At 43.8% G+C, this 22,191-nt stretch overlaps 1 pseudogene; it reads right to left on the bottom strand.

Annotated features, from left to right (window-relative positions):
• Window positions 1–22,191, bottom strand: part of LOC128579242 (sorting nexin-31-like) — an 80,479-nt pseudogene that overhangs the window by 40,036 nt on the left and 18,252 nt on the right.

Here is a 22,191-nt window from a genome sequence, read left to right on the forward strand (position 1 = left end):
TCAGTCCTCAGAGAGCTGACTAAAACTCAGCTCTGGCCCTGTGAGCCCAGAATTAGACCCACCAGGCATTGATTTCATGAGTTTTCCCTAGGGGGGAAAAGAAGACTTCAAGAAATTTCCTGTCGGCTCAGCACCCGTAGCTCAGTGATTAGGGCAATAGCCACATACACGGGGGCTGGCGGATTTGAACCCAGCCTGGGCCTCCTAAACAACAATGACAACAGCAGCAAAAACAACAACAACAACAATAAAAATATCCGGGCATTGTGGTGGGTGCCTGTAGTCCCAGCTACTTGGGAGGCTAAGGCAAGAGAATCACTTAAGCCCAAGAGCTGAAAGTCTACTGAGGGCAACATAGTGAGACGCTGTCTCAAAAATAAATAAAGAAAGAAAAGAAAAGAAATTCCCTGTCACCCTCTGCCAGGAACTGTCACCAGCCCACCTGGGTATGGCCTGTTTCACACTCAGCCAGGCTCGTCCCACTTCCTGCTCCCATCCCTGCAGGCATCCCATAATAAAGCAGTGTGCACATTTTCAGGGAAGTGACAGGAGCTCTAGGAGGGACCTAGGAGATCTCTGGGAAATTGGTGCCCATAAAGAGGGTGACATCAGAGAGCCTCTGGTGGACTGGCTGGAAGTTAGAAGTTCTCCAAGGGATGCACCTCTGCAGACAAGTCACCCACAGAGCAAAAAAACAGGCAGGAAGCTTCTGGAAGGTAACCATTTCCTAAGCCCTGCTTTTCAAACAAAATTATTCCCCAATTCAGTTCTGGAGCTGGAGTTTAGACAAAGCTTACCTCTAGGACTCTTTTGGCAGTAACCGATGTTAGAATTTCCACTTTAATACTCCTTTCATTGGGCAGAAATACATCCAGAGATGCTTTCTTGACAGTGATGTTAAATGTGTTCTGTAAGCAAAGGAAAGCAAAGTCAAGTTCCAACCATCCTTCAGAGCTGCTCACTCCCCACAAGTGGACAACCAGCTGCATCCCTTCTCCAGGCACCCAAAGTACACAGACCCAGGCACAGACAGGGAAGAGGGGAGACCTAGGTACAGACAGAGTGGGGTGAGGAGGGGCCAAGGCAAATCAGTAACATGAAGCTTGAATTATTTCCAGAATATTCATTATGGAGCAAAAGTTTTTGATAAAATCATCCACATACTTAACAATTTCAGAATTAACTCTCCCATTTTCGAATATTTCTAAGAATCCCTAAAAGTTTACATCTTAGATTCTTTCTTTTTTTATTATTAAATCATAGCTGTGTACATTGATATAATCCTGGGGCATCATTCACTAGCTTCACAGGCCGTTTACCAAGTTTCACATATACCCTTATAAGATGCACCCTTAGATTCTTTCTGACGCTAAACATCCAAGACTTTTCCTCATGGCTCCTAATTCTCCAATTCTTGGGCATCAAATGGGTGTCCAACAATTCAATTTAATTCTGACATGATTTACCCCAAGTTAGCATTCGATTCCACAAGTTGAAGGACTCCGTTCCACAAAGCCAACCCCCTTCAGATGCCAGCTACAAAGGGGTGTCTGGGTTACCCACACTTCCAGCCAACTGACCACAAATGCAGGGATTCCCATGACCTCTTCTCAGGTTTGATAATTTGCTAGAATTACTCAGAACTCAGGGAAATGGTTTACTTACTGGCTTATTACAGCAAATGCAACTCAGGAACAGCCAAATGGAAGAAATGCTCAGGGCAAAGGGGCGTGGAGTGCCCACGTGTTCACTAGCCGGGGCTCTCCAAACTGCACCACTTAGGGGGTTTTGTGGAGGTTCCATTATGGGGGCATGGCTGATTACAGCACTGGCTTTGTGATGGAACTCGATCTCCAGCCCTTCTCCCTTCCCAAGTCGAGACTGAGGATGAGACTAAAAGTTCCAACCCTCTCATTGTGTTCAGCGGACCAGTTTCTATCCTGAAGCTGACTAGGAGCCTCCAGCCAAAAATCAACTCAGTACAAACTCTGGAAAGTTGAAATGCACTTATACCACTAAGAAAAGATATTCCTATCACTAAGGAAATTCCCAGGTTTTTGGAGTCCTAAACCAGGGACTGGGGACAAAGATCAAGTGTGTTTTTTTTATCACACTGCACCACGACATGCAGTAGTGTATGATTTTATTACAGCAAAAGTCTAACCTCACAACCTATGTGGCCAACATGGGGAAACAAGTGCCCATCCAACAAGTGAGTGCCCAGCTGAGGGCCCAACTTCCCAGCTCCACACAGCCCTGAAGGACAGGTGCTAGAAACAGTGACAAATCTGGAGACCTGCACACTTCTCAGGATGAAATCCTCTGGAATGTTGACAGGCTAGAGACACTGTAAGGCCATCAGAATCCAGAGAAGCCTGGGGCTGAGGTGGAGCTCCAGTTACTCCAGGGAGAGGCACCCCAGAGGAGGTGTGGCCTAGAGAGGCCAAAGGCTGCCCAGAAGGGGCCTCATGGGGTGTCTGTGGCTTCTGGGGATAGACGGTTCTCAGCATCTCCCTAGCAGAATCCTCTCAGTTCATAGACTGGCTTATCTCTGATTGAGGTCACAGCTTTCTCATCCCAAGTTCCTGGAGAAGATTAAACTCTGATGCCCCAAGACTTCCATTGCATGCCAAGAATTAACTTCTCTCCTAGGCCTTTGGATGGTGCTAGTCAGGTGACATCCTCAAGAGAAGAGGGAGAGGAGTGAAATCATTCTCTGTGTTACGAGACTGCTGTAGAAGCCAGAATACCAGTAACACAGTGGGGAGGGAGGGAGGAAGTCTCTTTTCACTGACTAGAATATTTGCATCTGGCCCAAGTCGCCTGCTTTTGGGTGTCAAGTGTGGGGAGGAAAATCCAAATGACCAATCAGCTGATTGTTTGGGAATCACAAAGTTGGGGTTCGGGCAAGCTGATTAGGTGAGAGCCTTTCCCCTCATCAGACAATGCCACTCCTTCCCTTAGACCTGGCCACCCACATATGCAGCAGATTAGGCCTTGGGCTTTGTAGTGTCCCCAGGGGCTCCAGCAACTCAGTCACCTTGCCCAAGCACCTCAGAAGGGTGATTACATTACTGACAGGCCTTTCTCCGCCCCAACCTTGTTATCACAGGGCAAGCTTTGCCTTTAAATTTTAATTCCTCCCACATAAGTTTTTGTGATTCTAAATCTAACTACTTTAGAAGAGAAATCTGTTGTTTTCCAAAATCAAACCGTTTATTGAAAACAGCATCATATTATATGCACATGTCTGGGCAGCGTGTATACCTGACATGTCATTTATGAATATAATCCCTATGTATTTACTATACACAAATATACTGCTAGATCATGACACCGATCAGCATGCCCGTGCTAACTCTTCACGTATAGCAGTTCACTTAAATGAACTCTCCTAACAACTCGAGGAGGCATGTGCACTTAATCCTATTTTTTCAGAGAAGTAAACATTTGCAAAGGTTAAATAAGTTGCCTGTGGACATGCCGCTAGTTGGTGGCAGAGGCAAAATTCAAGGCTGGCTTCACATGACTCTAGAGCTGGCGTCCTCAAACTTTTTAAAAAGGGGGCCAGTTCACTGTCCCTCAGATGGCTGGAGGGCCAGACTATAGTTGAAAAAAAAAAAAAAACTATGAACAAATTCCTATGCACACTGCACATATCTTCTTTTGAAGTAAAAAACAAAACAGGAACAAATACAGTCCACACCGCTTCATGTGGCCCGCGTGCCACAGTTTGAGGATGCCTGCTCTAGGGCCTGGGTTCTGAACAGAGTGAACATATTTCCCAGGTGGCCCAGAAAGGCTTTGGTATGAGCCTGTCACTCACTCTTCTCACTCTCAAAATACACCATTTGGGGTACATTATAGGGCTGCCCTACAGCTAAGCCTCCACGGCTATGCTGCTGCCTGTGCGTTTGCTGCTTACAGATGGCCAAGTGTATAACTTTCAAGCAGTCCAGTGACGTCTCACTGTCAGTATGGACTATCAGCAAACAGGGGCTACCTGCCAGGTTTTCCCTATATGCCCCCAGTGCAGGGACAGCCCCCTTCCTAGCAGCCCTTGAGAATAACCCAGAGCCCTTTGACAGAACGCAGGGCCGCTGGCCTCCCCCTGCACAGCACAGGCCTGAGCGCCCCATACAACCCTGGGCCACGCTTTCTTCACATCTCTCACTTCAACTCTGAGCTTCCCAGGAAGGGGTAGGGTGGTTAAAAGATTTCCCTAGTTTTCCTGCAAACACAGTAATGGACTGAGGGCAAACCACAGCAGGGCCCCCAAGACCCTGTATGTAGCTGAGACACAGCTGGTCAGAGAGAAACCTGACCCCCAGAGCCACTGTTCAGATAGTCCCTCTTCAGATACATTGTTTCCTAGGCCTTGGGTCTTTAAAGGTTTTGTGTCACCTCAGGGGAAAAACTCAAAATGATTCGGAAAGAATGGCATTGCTCGATTAATAAGATTCTAAAGGAGAGTGTTATTTCTTTCTTTTCTTTTGACTCACTATGTCGCCCTCAGTAGGTAGAGTGCCATGGCATCACAGCTCACAGCAACCTCAAACTCTTGGGTTTAAGCAATTCTCTTGCCTCAGTCTCCCGTGTAGCTGGGACTACAGGTGCCTGCCACAATGCCCGGCTATTTTTTGGTTGCAGTTGTCATTGTTGTTTAGCAGGCCCGGCCAGACTCGAATGCACCACCTTCAATGTATGTGGCTGGCGCTCTACTCACTGAGCTATGGGTGCTGAGCCAGGAGAGCATCATTCCAACGCAATTCCCAACTCAAACCATACAGCAGCCCATGAAATATCTACATTATGATAACCGTTAAAATGATATAAATGTTAAATTCTTCTATAAAAGAAAAGTGAGGAAGCAGATCAGATTGGCTGAGTGGGTGAGATTACAGATGGCCCTGAAATCGGAGACTCTAGGATTTGATTAAAGAGGCAACAGGGAGCCATGGTGGTTCTAGAGCAGGGAAATGGAAGGATAGAGAGAAAGTTGCAGGAAGATTTGTTCAGCAGTGTCATGAAAACAGACCAGAAGAGAGACTGAAGGAGGGGGAGACCCCTGAGAAGTTGGCAGGGCCATTCCTATACTAGGTACTGAGGGACTGGGCTGGAAACACACAACCCCCGGGGCAGACTGCCTGGACTCTGAGCCTAGCTCTGTCACTCACTGATAGTGGCCTCATGTGAACAGGTTGCTTCCCCTCTCTCTACCTCAGTCCTTCAGCTCTAACCTAAGGATGGTGACAGTGCCTACCCCTTTGGGCTGAGGTGAGGATTCAAGGAGATAGTGTATATGGGACTTAGAGTAGCACTCGTCACAAACATTCACAAAAACGATAGCTTTAGTGTTTTGTTGTCATTAGCAGTAGGAACAAGGAGGAAATTATATACATTTAATTTCACGTAGTAGGGTGGTGCCTGTGGCTCAAGGAGTAGGGTGCTGGCCCCATATATCAGAGGTGGCAGGTTCAAACCCAGCCCTGGTCAAAAAACTGCAAAAAAAAAAAAAAAAAAAGAAGAAAAAAAAACAATTTCACTTAGTGGCAAAAACTAGGAAAGAAAGGAGTCAAGAAAATATTCGGGTGTTTTCAACCCTCACATCCGGTCTAGTTCTGAGTCCTGCACACTTCACACCCTAAACATTCTTGAGTTCAGCTGCATCTCTCCACCTCCCACCAGTGCCTTAGACCTGACGGGTCATCTCCTCTGCCCTGCACTCCCACCCAACCTCCTATGGGTCTCCCCGCTTCACTCTCGCCCCTGTTGAGCACTCCCCACACAGCAGCCTGAGAAGGATTTTTAAAAGCACAAACCTAAAAATGTCCCTCTCTTGCTTAAAACTCTCTGATGTCCTCACACTGTTCACAGGACACCCAACTCTTTGCCATTGGTCAGGGCGAGGCAAATTGGTGGGTCTCTGCCCCTCACTTTCCTCCCTAGCACATCCTACAGCTTGCCTTGCCCAGTGGAATTCTCCCTCCCTGAGAGAGCAGGAGAAGGAAGGTGGGGTACATGCCCTCTGTTAGGCAGCCAGTCCTGAGGCAAAAGCCATTTTTACCATGGCAGGGAGAGCAGCTCTGTGAGAATGAAGTCATCAGACAGGGAAGCAGGCCTTGGGGCAGGGGTGGGAAGAGGGAGCCAGTCAGACTTCTGAGACCTTTTAGTCAAGTGAGTAAATCTCCCTCTTGTGATTTTTGTCCTTTACAATTGAAAAAGGCCTGACCTGCTCGGCACAGTGGTTAGGGTGCTGGCCACATACACCGAGGCTGGCGGGTTTGAACCTGGCCCAGGACTGCTAAACAACAATGACAAATGCAACAACAACAACAAAAAATAGCTGGGCATTGTGGTGGGCACCTGTAGTTCTACTTGGGAGGCTGAGGCAAGAGAATCGCTTAAGCACAAGAGTTCGAGGTTGCTGTGAGCTGTGACACCATGGCACTCTACTGATGGCAACATAGTGAGACCCTATCTCAAAAGAAAAGAGAGAGAGAGAGAGAAGCCTGACTCATAATGGAAGCAGTGGAACTCACCTTATCCACTCTAAGTGTCTATTTGTTGAATGCTCATGGCTTTTTTATACTTCATTTGTTTAAAGCCAAGTGGGATGGCTGTTTAGATGATAAGCATCTTCAGACTAGCATTATGTGGTGATTTTATTTTGAACAGTACTCTGCACCAATAGACATTTAATAATCTTGGTGCCATATTTCTCAAAATTATCAAGTGAGAAGATAAAAAGAACCAGCATAGTGACATCTAAAACAGAGCATTAAAAATGGATCATTGAGGCTGGGCGTGATGGCTCACACCTGTAATCCTAGCACCCTGGGAGGCCGAGGCAGGTGGATTGCCTGAGCTTAGGAGTTGGAGACCAGCCTGAGCAGGAATGAGACTCTGTCTTTAAAAATAGCCCGGTGTTGTGGTGGGCACTGATAGTCTCACCTACTTCAGAGGCTGAGATAAGAGGATCACTTGAGCCAAAGAGTTTGAGGTTGCTGTGAGCTGTGACGCCACAACACTCAACCCCAGGGTAACTGAGTGAGACTCTGTCTCAAAAAACAACAACAAATGGATCGTTGATATACAGTCTCTCTCTCTAGCTCATCACTGCATACTTATCTTACAGATACTTCAGAGGTCTCCAATGATCTGTTTTGACATTGCAACACTGGTTTTGGTTGAGGTAACCTCCTTTCTGTGAAAAATCTCCATAAGAGAGGCAAAAGGTTAAAGACCACTAACCCATCACCATTGCTGAGGATGAAACAAATGGTCCTCACTTTCCTTCCTCCTTCTCTCTAGAGTACGTGCTACAGGTTGCCTTGCCCAGTGGAATTCTGACTCACATTCTATTGCAACCTTCTCCACTTTCCCCAAGACTCCACCATGACTACTACCTCCCTCATTCCCACCCTTTAACCTCACCTCCTACAAGTCACAGAGAAAGCATCAAGTGGGAGCTTACTCTCCTTCCGCTCATCATCTAAGCTTGGACCATGCCTCCAGCCTAGTACAATTTTTCTCTTTGTCTTACATTGAATTTAAGAGGTGCCCTTTCTCTGCTGCATTGCAGATCAAGTCCAAACCTCCTTCCTCAAGGACTTGGACCATTGATTAATTAATTACCAAGGTCTCTCCTGCCCACCATCAGGCAAACATACTCCAATCTCCCTGATCCTAAACAACCAAGACAGAGACTCTGGATGTACCATCTCTAAGGAAAAGAATCTGACCTGACTATGGAGAAAATTCTGTTTTCAGCACTGCTGTAGGTACAGAAAGAGTTAGTAATATGTTTTAGGAAGACTAAATTTTTTTTTCCTAAGTGATACAGTTTTAACTTGAGGAAAACAATAGATGTTCAAGGTAACCACAGACAATATTTACCTGTGCAGTAAAAAATATTTCCATATTATATAATAATTATATAGTAACCAAGGATTTAATTTTTAAAAATTGTGACATCCACAAAGTTAGGGAGAAGGGAGACATAGAAGAGGTGAAATAAGAAAGTTGAAATCGGGCGGCGCCTGTGGCTCAGTGAGTGGGGCGCCAGCCCCATATACCGAGGGTGGCGGGTTCAAACCCAGCCCCGGCCAAACTGCAACAACAACAACAAAAAAAATAGCTGGGCGTTGTGGCAGGTGCCTGTAGTCCCAGCTACTCGGGAGGCTGAGGCAGGAGAATCGCCTAAGCCCAGGAGTTGGAGGTTGCTGTGAGCTGTGTGACGCCACGGCACTCTACCGAGGGCCATAAAGTGAAACTCTGTCTCTACAAAAAAAAAAGAAAGAAAGAAAGTTGAAATCATTATTCCCTTTAACAGTCAGTGGGCAGTGTTTCAAAATTGAGGAGTAATGGCCAGATGCTATGTCATAGCCCTGCAGACGCAGCTACTTCAGAGGCTGAAGCAGGAGGATAGCTTGAACCCAGGAGTTTAGTCTAGCCTGGGTGGCATAGCAAGACCCTGTCTCCAGGAAAAAAAATAAAAGAAGGAAAGAAAAGCATATGTAATTAACCTCATTTTTAGATGCCTGAAGAAAAAGCTAAAAGATTGCAAAGTCCTTGCTTTGAGAGATCTGAGGACTATTATAATTCCTTTTTGCACTTTTTACTTCTAAAATCCTGCATTTTTCTTTGATTAAAAAAAATTGTAGAATAATAACACAAAGAGGAGAAATGATAGCATCAAAAGATGTTTATGTGATGAGATAAAAGCAAGTGCAAAATAGATGAAACATTGGTTTGGAGTGGTAACCAAAGAAGAATTTGGCTCTATTTGTGATATTTGAATTTTATTAGAATGTTTAATGTATTACTTATATAATTAATAAAATGTAAAATTAATAGGAAAACACAGTTAGGCTGGGCATGGTGGCTTACACCTGTAATCCCAGCACTTTGGGAAGCCAAGGTAGAGGGATGGTTTGAGCCTAGGAGTTCAAGGCTGCAGTGAGCTATGATCATGCTTCTGTACTCCGGCCTAGGCAACAGAGTAAGACCCTGTCTCTAAAAAAAAAAAAAAGCAAAAACCAAACCCCAAATCAAAAATACCAATTAGAGGGAAAAAGTTCAACTTAGTGGAGTTGGGTTATATAAAAAAAAAAGTTAAATAAGCTGCCATCTAGTTTTATGGTGGTACCAGGCAGAAAATCATAATCCACTCTAGAATACCGAGAAAACTGCCTTCATTCTTAAGAGACCTCAAAATCTTACAATCACATGGGCGTCTTTAACATATTTTAAAAACATGTGCTCCTTTCAAATTGAATTTAACAACCAGAGAAATCTTGGTATTTCTCAGGAAGATAATCGTGCTTTGTTGATATTCTGCTCTGAGGTGGAGGATGCCTGATGGCCAAGATGCTTATACCTATAGCTATAAAACCTAAGGTTTATGCCCAAGAAAATCCACTTGTGTGCTCAACAACCCCTAAACTTCCATCACATGAAGTGATCGGCCCTAATCATTTCTCTATAAAGAAAAAGGGAGGTACTTTTAAGAGGAAATTGGGGAAGTGGGCCAGGTATCATGGCTCACACCTGTAATCCCAGTACTCTGCGAGGCCAAGGCAGATGGATTGCTTGATCTCAGGAGTTCCAGACGAGCCTGAGCAAAAGCAAGACCCCATCTGTACTAAAAACTTGCTGGGTGTTGTGGTGGGCACCTATAATCCAAGCTACTTGGGAGGGTGAGGCAAGAGACCTCTTGAGCCCAAGACTGTGATGTTGCTGTGAGCTGCGATGCTGCAGCACTTTACCAAGGGTGACAAAGTGAGAATCTGTCTCAAAAAAAAAAAACAGTAGAGGAAAATAAAATATTATCACTACCTACATTTTACAGAACACAAAACCAAGAGAGAGACAGAGGAAATGGGGTGGAAAGTCATTTCCCAGAACCCCAAACATAGACATAGCTAGACAAAACTTCCTAAGTAAATAAATTGCCCCCAACTTCCCAGGTACACAAAAGCCACTCCAAATGGCTTCTTAGTCTTTTTCCCAAACGTGTCGCTTCATGTGGGGCCCTAGAATATTGTAGTTAAGAAGAAGGAAGATAAAAAAGTCTTTAGTCTAGACTTTGATTTTCCCTTTTCAAGTCTCTTTATCTCTAAAGTGACCAAAGAGCAAAACTCTAGAGCAGAGTAAGTCAGGGGGGGTCCTTGATACACAAACAAGAGGGATTGACTTGACCCCATGGTGGGTGGGCTACCAACACTCTGGAAATCTCTCCCACCATCCATGCAGTGGGGAGCTGAGTCCAAGCTCCTGGGGTTAGACCCCAGCTCCTCTGCTTCTTAGCTGTGTGTCCTTGGACAAGTTGCTTAACCCCCAAAAGGGATACTAATAGCACATCCCTCAAGTTGTGAGGAATAAATGTGATATTGTGCCTGAAACGCTGGGCCTCACACAGACTACCAGCCCCTTCTTGGGCCAAAGCCCTCTTCTTATTGGATGTACGTTGGCTTTGGCTGTCTTCGATAAAGGCTTTCCTTAGGAGCCTCCTGGAAGGTCACATGGAGTCATGCCTTTAATACAGTGTGCCCTTTCCCAGGAGCAGGAAGATGCTCTAGGACTCACTGGAGAGCCAGGCCTGGGGCAGGGGAACCATTTGGAAACTGTGAGCCCCTGCACTTAGCCACCATAGTGAAAACAGCCAGGTGGGGAAACTGCCCAATCTCTGCTCCTGGGGCTCCCTTCATGGTCTGGCTCATCCCAGCCTCCCGACAGCCCTGCTGGAGCAGTCAGGCTGCAAGTCAAGCCAGCCACGTCTCTGCCGCATCTCCTGTGTCATCTAACTGCCAGGAAATCACTCTGGCCCTGGAGAGGGGTGGTGAAGAGTCTGATGGCAATGGGAGCAGACACTCACCCCCAATAAAAAGTAGCTCTTGCTTCCCTTTCACCAATATCAGTCCAGCATCTCCCAAACTAATCCATTCCTGGGATTTGGCCCAAGTCTGTGTGAGGCCCGGAGTTTCAGATATTATGTTTAATTTTCCCCAAATGGGGGTGGGGGGAACCAGCTAGAGTATATGATCTTGCCTACCCGCCCACCCTTTCAAACACCAGACCAGGGCACCCTCCCCACCACATCTCCCAGACACACACTCATCCTGTGACACTGCCTCCCAGCCCTCTTTCCACCGAGTCACACACCAAAATGACAATATTTGCACCGCACACTGGGGTAAGTGGGCATGATGCCACTGGAGGAGGCGGGGCCCACTAATGCCGCAGCACAGCTGAGGGGATGGAAATCTCTGCACAACCCCAACCCTCTCCTGGAACGAGGTCCTGCACCTCAGCATTCGGTCCTGCATCACAGTACACAGCCCCACAGCATGGCGTTCAGGACGTTTATTGCTGTGCCCCAGCAACACGGCAAACTCTGCAGGCGGACTGGGTGTCGGCTCACAGTAGCTGTTTGATATGTAGTTTTTGAGTGTACAGACAGTTAAGTGATAGGATCAAGCAGGACCAGGCACAATGAACACAGGATCATCTTCCTGACTGAACCTTAATGTCCTTTTCAAAATCATAATATCAATGTCCTTTATAAACATCTTTAGGAGCAAAGTTACCATTGTCCTTCTCTCCTAATAGAAGCAAACAAAAAACATTTGGAAGGAAAACCGTCTTTGAAGAAACAGTCCTGAACCTGAACCTCTGGGATTTCAGAGGGGCTGCCAAGCACAGTGGCCAGTGAGGCAGGAGGTGGAGGGCTCAAGGTGCCTTGGGGCCCAAGCTACACATGAGCTGCCTCAAAGTGGTCAACTGCAGGGCTCCACAGTTCTGGGAACACAACTCTGGGCCCATCTGACACCATCTGGTGGCAAGGGATGCTGAAGAGATGTGTAGACACTCCATTTTTGCAAAAAGCAACTTCTTAGCATGGCTGGGAAGAGAAAAAGGGACTGGGGTTAAGAACCATAATGGCAAACTCACATGTATGAACATTGCACCAGATATGCTAAATGCTTTAAGGGTATTGCTTAACTTAATCCTCAAAGCAACCCCAAAAGACAGGAGTACTTCTCCCCATTTTATAGGCGGGGAAACTGAGGAAGAAAGAGGCTAAGTAAATGGCAGTAAGTCATAGTAATCAAAAGTGGGGCAGCCAAAACGGGAATCCAGGTCCTACCACTCTGGAACCTGAACTCTTAACCACTAGGCCAGTTCAAGGGCTTCTGATCTTTGTAGACAGAAGACTCTAGAAGACGAGATCATGACTCCACGTGCTGCAGTTCATGGCTTTACCACAAGACTAATGCACTGCTTGTGCCCTAGGGCACAGTGTTCATGAGAAAGTACTCTTTCTCACTAGAAAGAAAGGAATAGGAAACAAGACCCAGAAACACAAAAGACAGATTCAACTGACTCATTGTTAAATGAGACATGACTGTGTGTGTGTGTGTGTATGTTTGACATACACAAAAATGTATAGAAAGAGAATATAGAGGCATCTGGCTCTGAGGAGAGCATCAGATGCTTGTGTTGGAGTAAAGGTCGTCATGTTTCAGCACGCTTGAGCGTCTGTAGCGGCCAGTAGTTTTTGCCTTTGTGGTCCAAACTGGAAACAATGCAAGTGTTTGTCAAACAGTGAACAAATAAGTAACATGTGATATATACACATGGTGTAATACTATCCAGTAATTAAAAGGAACAGACTACTAATAAATGCTGCAACGTGGATGAACTTTAATAACATTATGCTATGTGAAGGCTTTGTGTCACTCAAGGATGTGACTGTGGACTTCACTCAGGAGGAGTGGCAGTGGCTGAACTCTGCTCAAAGAAACCTATACAGGGATGTGATGCTGGAGAACTATAGCAACCTTGTTTCAGTGGGGTATTAGTCCCTGAAGTCAAATCTAATGTTGAAGCAAGGAGCACCATGGATGGAAGAGAGAGGAATCTCAAGTTGGCCCTATCCAGGCAGCTACAAGATTGCATTCGGATGAAGCATTGCAGGGGAGGGGGGGCGGAGACAAGATGGCTGACTGAAGCCAGCTTTCCACAGAGGCTCCCGTCCAGAAGGAGTGTTAAAGGACAGAAATTTAGCAAGTAACCTGGTGGATTAGAGCTGCACCAAGAGAGAAGTTTGAAGAATGCACATCAACACTGCTGAGGTAAGCTGCAACCCCAAGGATACAAACAAAAGGTACAAAATCCATCACCAAGCAGACGGGAGTACCCTCCCCAATGAGAATGGCTTGGAGTGCCCCACAGACAAATGAGCAGAGTTCAAAGGTCCTCCCACTCCACTCCCCGGGAGAGACCCTCTAAAAACTGGACCTACCTGCCCTACTAGGTTGCCATGGCATTCTCCTGCCAGGCATAAAAATGTATAAAACTATATATATTCTCTACCTGCAACTCTGAGCTCCCAGCACTCCCCTCCACTCTCACTCTGAGGTCTGGAGGCCTGTCCCCCAGGAGTCCAGATTCTTGGGTGATTTCTCGAGGCCTGTGGACAGGGCCTGAACTGCAGCTGGTCAGTGCTGGCTCTGGGGCACGGAAGTGAGGAGAGGACACGAACCACACTGAAGCAGCGGTGCCCCAAGGCACAGAGCAGCAGCCGTCTTTTAGCAACAATAGGCCTCACTCCTGGATATTCTGAAGCCACACCCTCTGTCTCCCTGTGCAACCAGAGGAGGCCGGGCATCTACTCAGGTGTCAACCACCACAGAACAGATCTGGGATGGAAATGCAGGCCTCGTAAGTAAAGGGTTTGCCTGAGGCAGTACTGGCCTGCCGGAAAGTTACCAGGGCAGGGCTGACCCAGAGGACCATTTTACTGAGCCTAAGATGCACCCAGCCCTCAGGGGATCGTCAGCCTATAGACAAAGGAAGACAGGAGGCTAGAACTGATAGGTAACCAAATACAAACCTGCAAGAGCAAAGACAGGGCCTGAGGTGCAGGCTCTGGGAACTCAAAACAGCTTCTCTTCTGCAGGGGAATTTAGCAGGGACAGAAATAAATTCCCGCAAAGTTGTTCTGTTCTGTTAGTAACATCAATAAGGGGCGGGGCTGTAACTGAGTGAACACCCCCCCCAGCCTCCATCAAGCCCTGGAGGTTGTCAGGCCTCACCTCCCCCTTCTAGATAGAGGCAGAGCACAGTGGCCTGGCTGAACAGAAATAGATTTCTTTGTGATTCAGGCAGGTGCAAACCCTTGGAGTATCTGATCACTACGGGGAACTGGTCAAAGCCCTGCGGGACTATCAGTGACTGGGTGTGACAGAGGTGCAAGGTGGGGAAGGAGGCATCAAGCTTACCAGACTGATCTATTTGCTGGGTGGGTCCTCCTGACTCCACGGAACACTGGAGCAAGCCATACCAGAGTAGTCACCAGACCCCTGCGATCTAGTTGCCAGAGACTTTTAAACTCTCCCACCTGAGACAGGTGCTGACTAAGACAATTTATTTGGACCTTTTGAACTGAGCCAATTGCCCAAAGACTATTCAGGTGGTGCCCTGGGTGTGTGGTTGTAGGAAGGTTTGATTTTCCTTTTCCAATTGGTGCCTGTGGGGGGTGGGGTGACTTAATCGCTGGTATTTCTCCACAGCTGAGACTTCAACCCAGAGTAACTGTTTCACTAGGGTCAGACAGAGACCAGCTGAAAACAAGACAGAACCACTTAGTACCATCACACCAAACAGGTTCCCAGTTTCTTAGGCCATAGCACTGTACAGGTCCTCAACAAAGCTCCAGGGGAAAAATCAAAAGGTGTAAAACAATCATGGGGTGGAATCAGCGGAAAAACTCTGGTAACATGAATAACCGGAATAGATCAAACCCCCCAAGGAAAGATATAGCAGATGTAACTGAAGATCCCATTCATAAACAGCTGGCCGAGATGTCAGAAATTGAATTCAGAATTTGGATTGCAAACAAGATTAATAAAATGGAGGAAAATTTGGAATTAGAAATTTGAGCAGCAATTCAAAAGTCAGAATTAGAAATTCGAGGAGAAATTCAAAAGTTGTCTCAAGAATTTAACGAATTTAAAGACAAAACCACCATAGATTTTGACGCACTGAAGCCAGAATTTACAGCCCTCAAAGATCTGAAAAATACAGTATAATCCCTCAGTAACAGAGTGGAGCAAGCAGAAGAAAGGATTTCTGACATTGAAGACAAAGCCTTTGAATGCTCCCAAACTCTCAAAGAGGAAGAGAAACGGAGAGCAAAAATGGATCATTTTCTCAGAGAGCTCTGGGATAATTCGAAGAAGGCTAATATCTGCCTCATTGGAATCCCTGAAAGTGATGAAGTGGCCTTGCAAGGCACAGAGGCCCTTCTCCATGAAATTATGAAAGAGAATTATCCAGACATGCCAAGAGATTCTGAAATTCAGACAGCAGACAGTTTCAGAACCCCAGCACGACTCAATCCCAATAAGACATCCCCCAGGCATATCATAATTAACTTCACTAAAGTTAATATGAAGGGGAAAATTCTGAAAGCAGCCAGACATAACAAATCCATTACCTACAAAGGGAAAAATATTTGAATGACTGCAGATCTCTCTGCTGAAACTTTTAAGCCAGAAGAGGGTGGTCATCGACTTTTAATCTCCTAAAGCAAAATAACTTTCAACCCCGGATCCTGAATCCAGCTAAACTGAGTTTCATTTATGAGGGAGAAATTAAATACTTTAATGACATTCATATGTTGAAGAAATTTGCCATAACTAAACCAGCTCTTCAGGATATTCTCAGACCTATCCTCCATAATGACCAGCCCAATCCTCTACCACAAAAGTAAACTCACTCAGAAACTTTTGATCAAACTCCAACTTCCACAGTGGCAAAAAGATTAAAAATGTCCACTGGACTTTCAAAAAACTCGATACCCAAAATTTTACCAGACTTATCAATATTCTCCATTAATGTGAACGGCTTAAACTGTTCTCTAAAGAGGCATAGGTTAGCTGACTGGATACAAAAACTCAGGCCAGATATTTGCTGCATACAAGAGTCACTTCTTATCTTAAAAGACAAATATAAACTCACGGTGAAAGGATGGTCGTCCATATTTCAGGCAAATGGTAATCAGAAAAAAGCAGGTGTTGCAATTCTATTTGCAGATATAATAGGTTTTAAACCAACAAAAGTAAGGAAGGATAAGAATGGTCACTTCATATTTGTTAAGGGTAATACTCAATATGATGAGATTTCAATTATTAATATCTATGCACCCCACCAGAATGCACCTCAATTTATAAGAGAAACTCTAACAGACATGAGCAACTTGATTTCTTCCAGCTCCATAATAGTTGGAGTTTTAATACTCTTTTGGCAGTGTTGGATCAATCCTCTAATAAGAAGCTGAGCAAAGAAATTTTAGAATTAAACCTAACCATCCAACTTTTGGATTTAGCAGACATATACAGAACATTTCATCCCAAAAAAACTGAATACACATACTTCTCATCAGCCCACAGAACTTACTCCAAAATCGATCACATCTTAGGTCACAAGTGTAACTTCAGTAAATTTAAAGGAATAAAAATTATTCCTTGCATCTTCTCAGACCACCATGGAATAAAAGTTGAACTCAGTAACAACAGGAATCTGCATACCCATACAAAAACATGGAAGTTAAATAACCTTATGCTGAATGATGGCTGGGTCAGAGATGAGATTAAGAAGGAAATTGCCAAATTTTTGGAACAAAATGACAAGAAAGACATAAATTATCAGAACCTCTGGGATACTGCAAAGGCAGTCCTAAGAGGGAAATTTATAGCACTGCAAGCCTTCATCAAGAGAACTGAAAGAGAGGAAGTTAACAACTTAATGGGATATCTCAAGCAACATTCCAACCCCAAACCCAGTAGAAGAAAAGAAATAACCAAAATCAGAGCAGAATTAAATGAAATTGAAAACAAAAGAATTATACAACAGATCAATAAATCAAAATGTTGGTTTTTTGAAAAGGTCAATAAAATAGGTAAACCTTTGGCTAACCTAACCAGGAAAAAAAGAGTAAAATCTCTAATCTCATCAATCAGAAATGACAAAGACGAAATTTCAACAGACTCTTCAGAAATTCAAAAAATCCTTAATGAATATTACAAGAAACTTTATTCTCAGAAATATGAAAATCTGAAGGAAATTGACCAATACTTGGAAGCACGTCACCTTCCAAGACTTAGCCAGAATCAAGTGGAAATGTTGACAGGCCCATATCAAGTTCTGAAATAGCATCAACCATACAAAACCTCCCTAAAAAGAAAAGCCCGGGACCAGATGGCTTCACGTCAGAATTCTACCAAACCTTTAAAGAGGAATTAGTACCTATATTACTCAACCTGTTCCAAAATGTAGTAAAAGAAGGAAGACTACCCAACATGTTCTATGAAGCAAACATCACCCTGATCCCCAAACCAGGAAAAGATCCAATAAGAAAAGAAAATTATAGACCGATATCACTAATGAATATAGATGCAAAAATATTCAACAAGATCCTAACAAACAGAATCCAGCAACACATCAAACAAATTATACATCATGACCAAGTCGGTTTTATCCCAGGGTCTCAGGGCTGGTTCAATATACGTAAATCTTCAGCACATAAACAAATTAAAAAACAATGACCATATGATTCTCTCAATTGATGCAGAAAAAGCTTTTGATAATATCCAGCATCCCTTCATGATCAGAACACTTAAGAAAATTGGTATAGAATGGACATTTCTTAAACTGATAAAGGCCATCTACAGCAAACCCACAGCCAATATCGTATTCAATGGAGTTAAATTGAAATCATTTCCACTTAGATCAGGAACCAGACAAGGTTACCCATTGTCTCCATTGCTCTTTAACATTGTAATAGAAGTTTTAGCCATTGCAATTAGGGAAGAAAAGGCGATCGAGGGTATCCACATAGGGTCAGAAGAGATAAAACTTTCACTCTTCACAGATGATATGATCGTATATCTGGAAAACGCTAGGAATTCTACTACAAAACTTTTAGAAGTGATTAAGGAATACAGCAATGTCTCAGGCTACAAAATCAACACCCATAAATCTGTAGCCTTTATATATACCAACAATAACCAAGCCAAAAAAACAGTCAAGGACTCTATTCCTTTCACAGTAGTGCCAAAGAAGATGAAATATTTGGGAGTATACCTAACAAAGGACGTGAAAGATCTCTACAAAGAGAACTATGAAACTTTTAAGAAAAGAAATAGCTGAAGATGTTAACAAATGGAAAAATATACCATGCTCATGGCTGGGAAGAATCAACATTGTTAAAATGTCTGTACTACCCAAAGCAATATATAATTTTAATGCAATTCCTATTATCGCTCCATATTTTAAAGATCTTGAAAAAATACTTCGTTTTATATGGAATCAGAAAAAACTTCGAATAGCCAAGACATTGCTCAGCAATAAAAACACAGCAGGAGGAATCACACTACCAGACCTGGGAGTGTACTATAAATCGATAGTGATCAAAACAGCATGGTATTGGCACAAAAACAGACAAATAGATGTCTGGAACAGAATAGAGAGCCAAGAGATGAATCCAGCTACTTACCATTATTTGATCTTTGACAAGCCAATTAAAAACATTCAGTGGGAAAAAGATTCCCTATTTAACAAATGGTGCTGGGTGAACTGGCTGGCAACCTGTAGAAGATTGAAACTGAACCCACACCTTCCACCATTAACTAAGATAGACTCTCACTGGATAAAAGATTTAAACTTAAGACATGAAACTATAAAAATACTTGAAGAGAGTGCAGGGAAAACTCTTGAAGGAATCGGCCTGGGTGAATATTTTATGAGGAGAACTCCCCGGGCAATTGAAGCAGCATCAAAAATACACTACTGGGATCTGATCAAACTAAAAAGCTGCACAGCCACAAACATAGTAAGTAAAGCAAGCAGACAGCCCTCAAAATGGGAGAAAATATTTGCAGGTTATACCTCTGATAAAGGTCTAAAAACCAGAATCCACAGAGAACTCAAACATATTAGCAAGAAAAGAACATGTGACCCCATCTCAGGGTGGGCAAGGAACTTGAAGAGAAACTTCTCTAAAGAAGACAGACACGTGATCTACAAACACATGAAAAAAAGCTCATCATCCTTAATCATCAGAGAAATGCAAATCAAAACTACTTTGAGATAGCACCTAACCCCAGTAAGAGTAGCCCACATAACAAAATCCCAACCCAGAGATGTTGGCATGGATGTGGAGAAAAGGGCACACTTCTACACTGCTGGTGGGAATGCACACTAATACGTTCCTTCTGGAAGGATATTTGGAGACTACTTAGAGATCTAAAAATAGACCTGCCATTTGATCCTATAATTCCTTTACTAGGTTTATACCAGAAGACCAAAAATCACAAAATAACAAAGACATCTGTAACAGAATGTTTATTGCAGCCCGATTCATAATTGCTAAGTCATGGAAGAAGCCCAAATGCCCATTGACCCACGAATGGACTAACAAACTGTGGTACATGTATACCATGGAATATTATGCAGCCTTAACGAAAGATGGAGACTTTACCTCTTTCATGTTTGCATGGATGGAGCTGGAACATATTCTTCTTAGCAAAGTATCTCAGGAATGGAAGAAAAAGTATCCAATGTACTCAGACCTACTATGAAGCTAAATTATAGCTTTCACATGAAGGCTATAGCCCAACTATAGCACAAGACTATAAGGAAAGGGCCAAGGAAGGGGAAGGGATAGGGGAAGTTAGGGTGGAGGGAGGGTAATGGGTGGGGCCACACCTACCATGCATCTTAGAATGGGTACAGGCAAAACTTACTAAAGGCAGAATACAAATGTCTACATACGATAACTAAGAAAATGCCATGAAGGCTATGGTGAACAGTTTGATGAGAATATTTCAGATTGTATATGAAACCAGCACATTGTACCCCTTGATTACACTAATGTACACAGCTATGATTTAACAATAAAAAACCCCTAAGAATCACAAGGATTATGCATGTCTAAAGTACAAAAAAAATTCTACGGAAAATAGCTATAATTAAAAAAACCATAATAATACAATTGATTAAACTACTATAAAACTGAATTTTTATTCATCAACAAAGTTAGAAAATAAAAAGTTTTTTAACAAGTAAATCATTAACCACAGCAAAAAAAAAAAAAAAAAAAGATAGAGAATGTATTAAACTGAAACAACAGCTGTCCTTGAGCAGGGGGGACCATGAGGAAGGAAAGTTACTTTTCATTGTATACACTTTAGTGCTGTTCAAATTTTACTACCATCACCACTTCAGCCATAAACTTTTCAAAAAAAAAGAAAGTATGTGTATATTTAAGCTACCAAGGGTATGTGAAAATACGAACCACTGCATAAGAGAAGCCTCAAGGGCCATTCTCAAGTTGCATAGACCAGTAACGATATCAATAGCCATGGGCCCCTGTCTAAATGAAATGTGTTCTGATATTTGCAAATCCAAACAAGGTATCCTTCCTCCTCCTCCGTGAGGATCCAGTTCAATGGTATATTATTGTACAACTTCAGTCCCTTCAGAGCTTTTCCATTCAGTCAAGTGCATACATGCAGGCATCAGAATGTTTTCATATGTCATGTGTGACTAGATTAAGTGATGTGCTAAACAAACACACTTAGCAAAATGTCAGCCTAGGGGTCAAGGGGCCAGTGGTTACTCAGATCAACAAATGAAAGGGAGTTGCTGTATGTCATTCTGTTCATGCTTAATTGCCTCCATGACCCATTTACAACAAAGTTAGGAGCAGAGAATATATGAGTATTAGCTGCATAAGGCCCAGTGTTTTGATGTCGTCACCATGTTACGCTTGGAAATTACAGCTGCAGAAACAAGATCATAGACTTGTTAGGGGGCACTCAGCAAGAAGAGCTGCAGTTATTTTACTATGTCCTCGGGTTTTCTTCTTCAAGGCCAGTTTTGAGACGTATGATTCTTAGGCTATAGAAAAAGCTATGCTTAACAAAATAAGCCAATGGTCAAGTGACATACCTCCTTTTCCAGCTAGAATCTAAAACTCCCAAAGAAAAGAATTAAAAAGAAATTTAAAAAATTAAAAAAACAAAATAAATAAATAAGTAAACCTCCTGCAGGACAGGAATTCTCATAACCCTGACAGGAGTGCAGCCATTTTAGCAAATCAGGTCAGAAACCAGTAATCCCCCCTCCCTAGACTCCTGCAGTACCTCATGGCCAGAGTTCCTGGAAACACCCTACCCAAAATCCTGGTCCCAAGAATAAGTTCATAATCGTGACCAGCACTAAAGAGCCCCTGAATGTACTCCTGGCTCACTGCCCCATTCCAGCTATTCTTACAAGGCTAATAAAAGCCCTTTGCAACTGTGGGAGCTGAGCTGACACCTGATCAGTCTCCATTCTCCTTTCCCCTCTGTGAACGTCTTTCCTTGTCCCTGGACTGGCCTCCTCTCCTTTCTTGTGGACCTTCACCCTGGTTCTTTGCCAGAACCTCCAAAAGAACAATATAGGAACCACCCTTCCATCTACTTGAAGTGAATATAGTTTTCCCGAGTCCAGGCTCTGTGGGGCTGATGCCACAGCACACGTCTGAGCATGGGCATGCACACGTGATTAATGAAGAGAGGTGTCCTGCGGGGGAGTCACGGCCTCAGTAAAGAAGCTTACCAGCTGTACCAGTTTTAAAAACTCGGTGAAGACATCGCTTCTCAATACGTTTGGGTCTATGGTCACTGAAAAACAAGGACAGCAAGCTGTTAGCAGAGGCTGGGCAGAGCCTATTAATTGCCCTGTCCTCCTGAGATCACTCCATGGCCTTGCCCATAGACAACTGCCTCCCTGAAGATGATGGGGGTTGTGACCTTTCAAATACAGGAAAATCCCTAGTGCTTGCCTCCTCCTGGCAGTCGTGACGACGCTGAACTCATTACAACCCATTACAGTGTTCCGGAATCTTACCTTATTCCTGCATGCCCCACTGCGCAACTCCCATTTGCTGCCTTACCAGGGTAACGGAGCTAACAAGAAGCAGCAAAAGGTCTTAAAACTTGTGTCTGGACTCCAAGCTTAGCAAGATGCATGGTAATTTGAAAAATTTAAATCAACCGAGAAACATTGATTAAATGACAGGAAGTTACAAAAGAAGTTACAAAAAACTCAGCAATGGTAAGGCAGAAAGATCTAAGG

Source organism: Nycticebus coucang, unplaced genomic scaffold (genome assembly GCF_027406575.1).
Source record: "Nycticebus coucang isolate mNycCou1 unplaced genomic scaffold, mNycCou1.pri scaffold_71, whole genome shotgun sequence".
In the NCBI taxonomy this organism is placed as follows: Eukaryota; Metazoa; Chordata; class Mammalia; order Primates; family Lorisidae; genus Nycticebus; species Nycticebus coucang.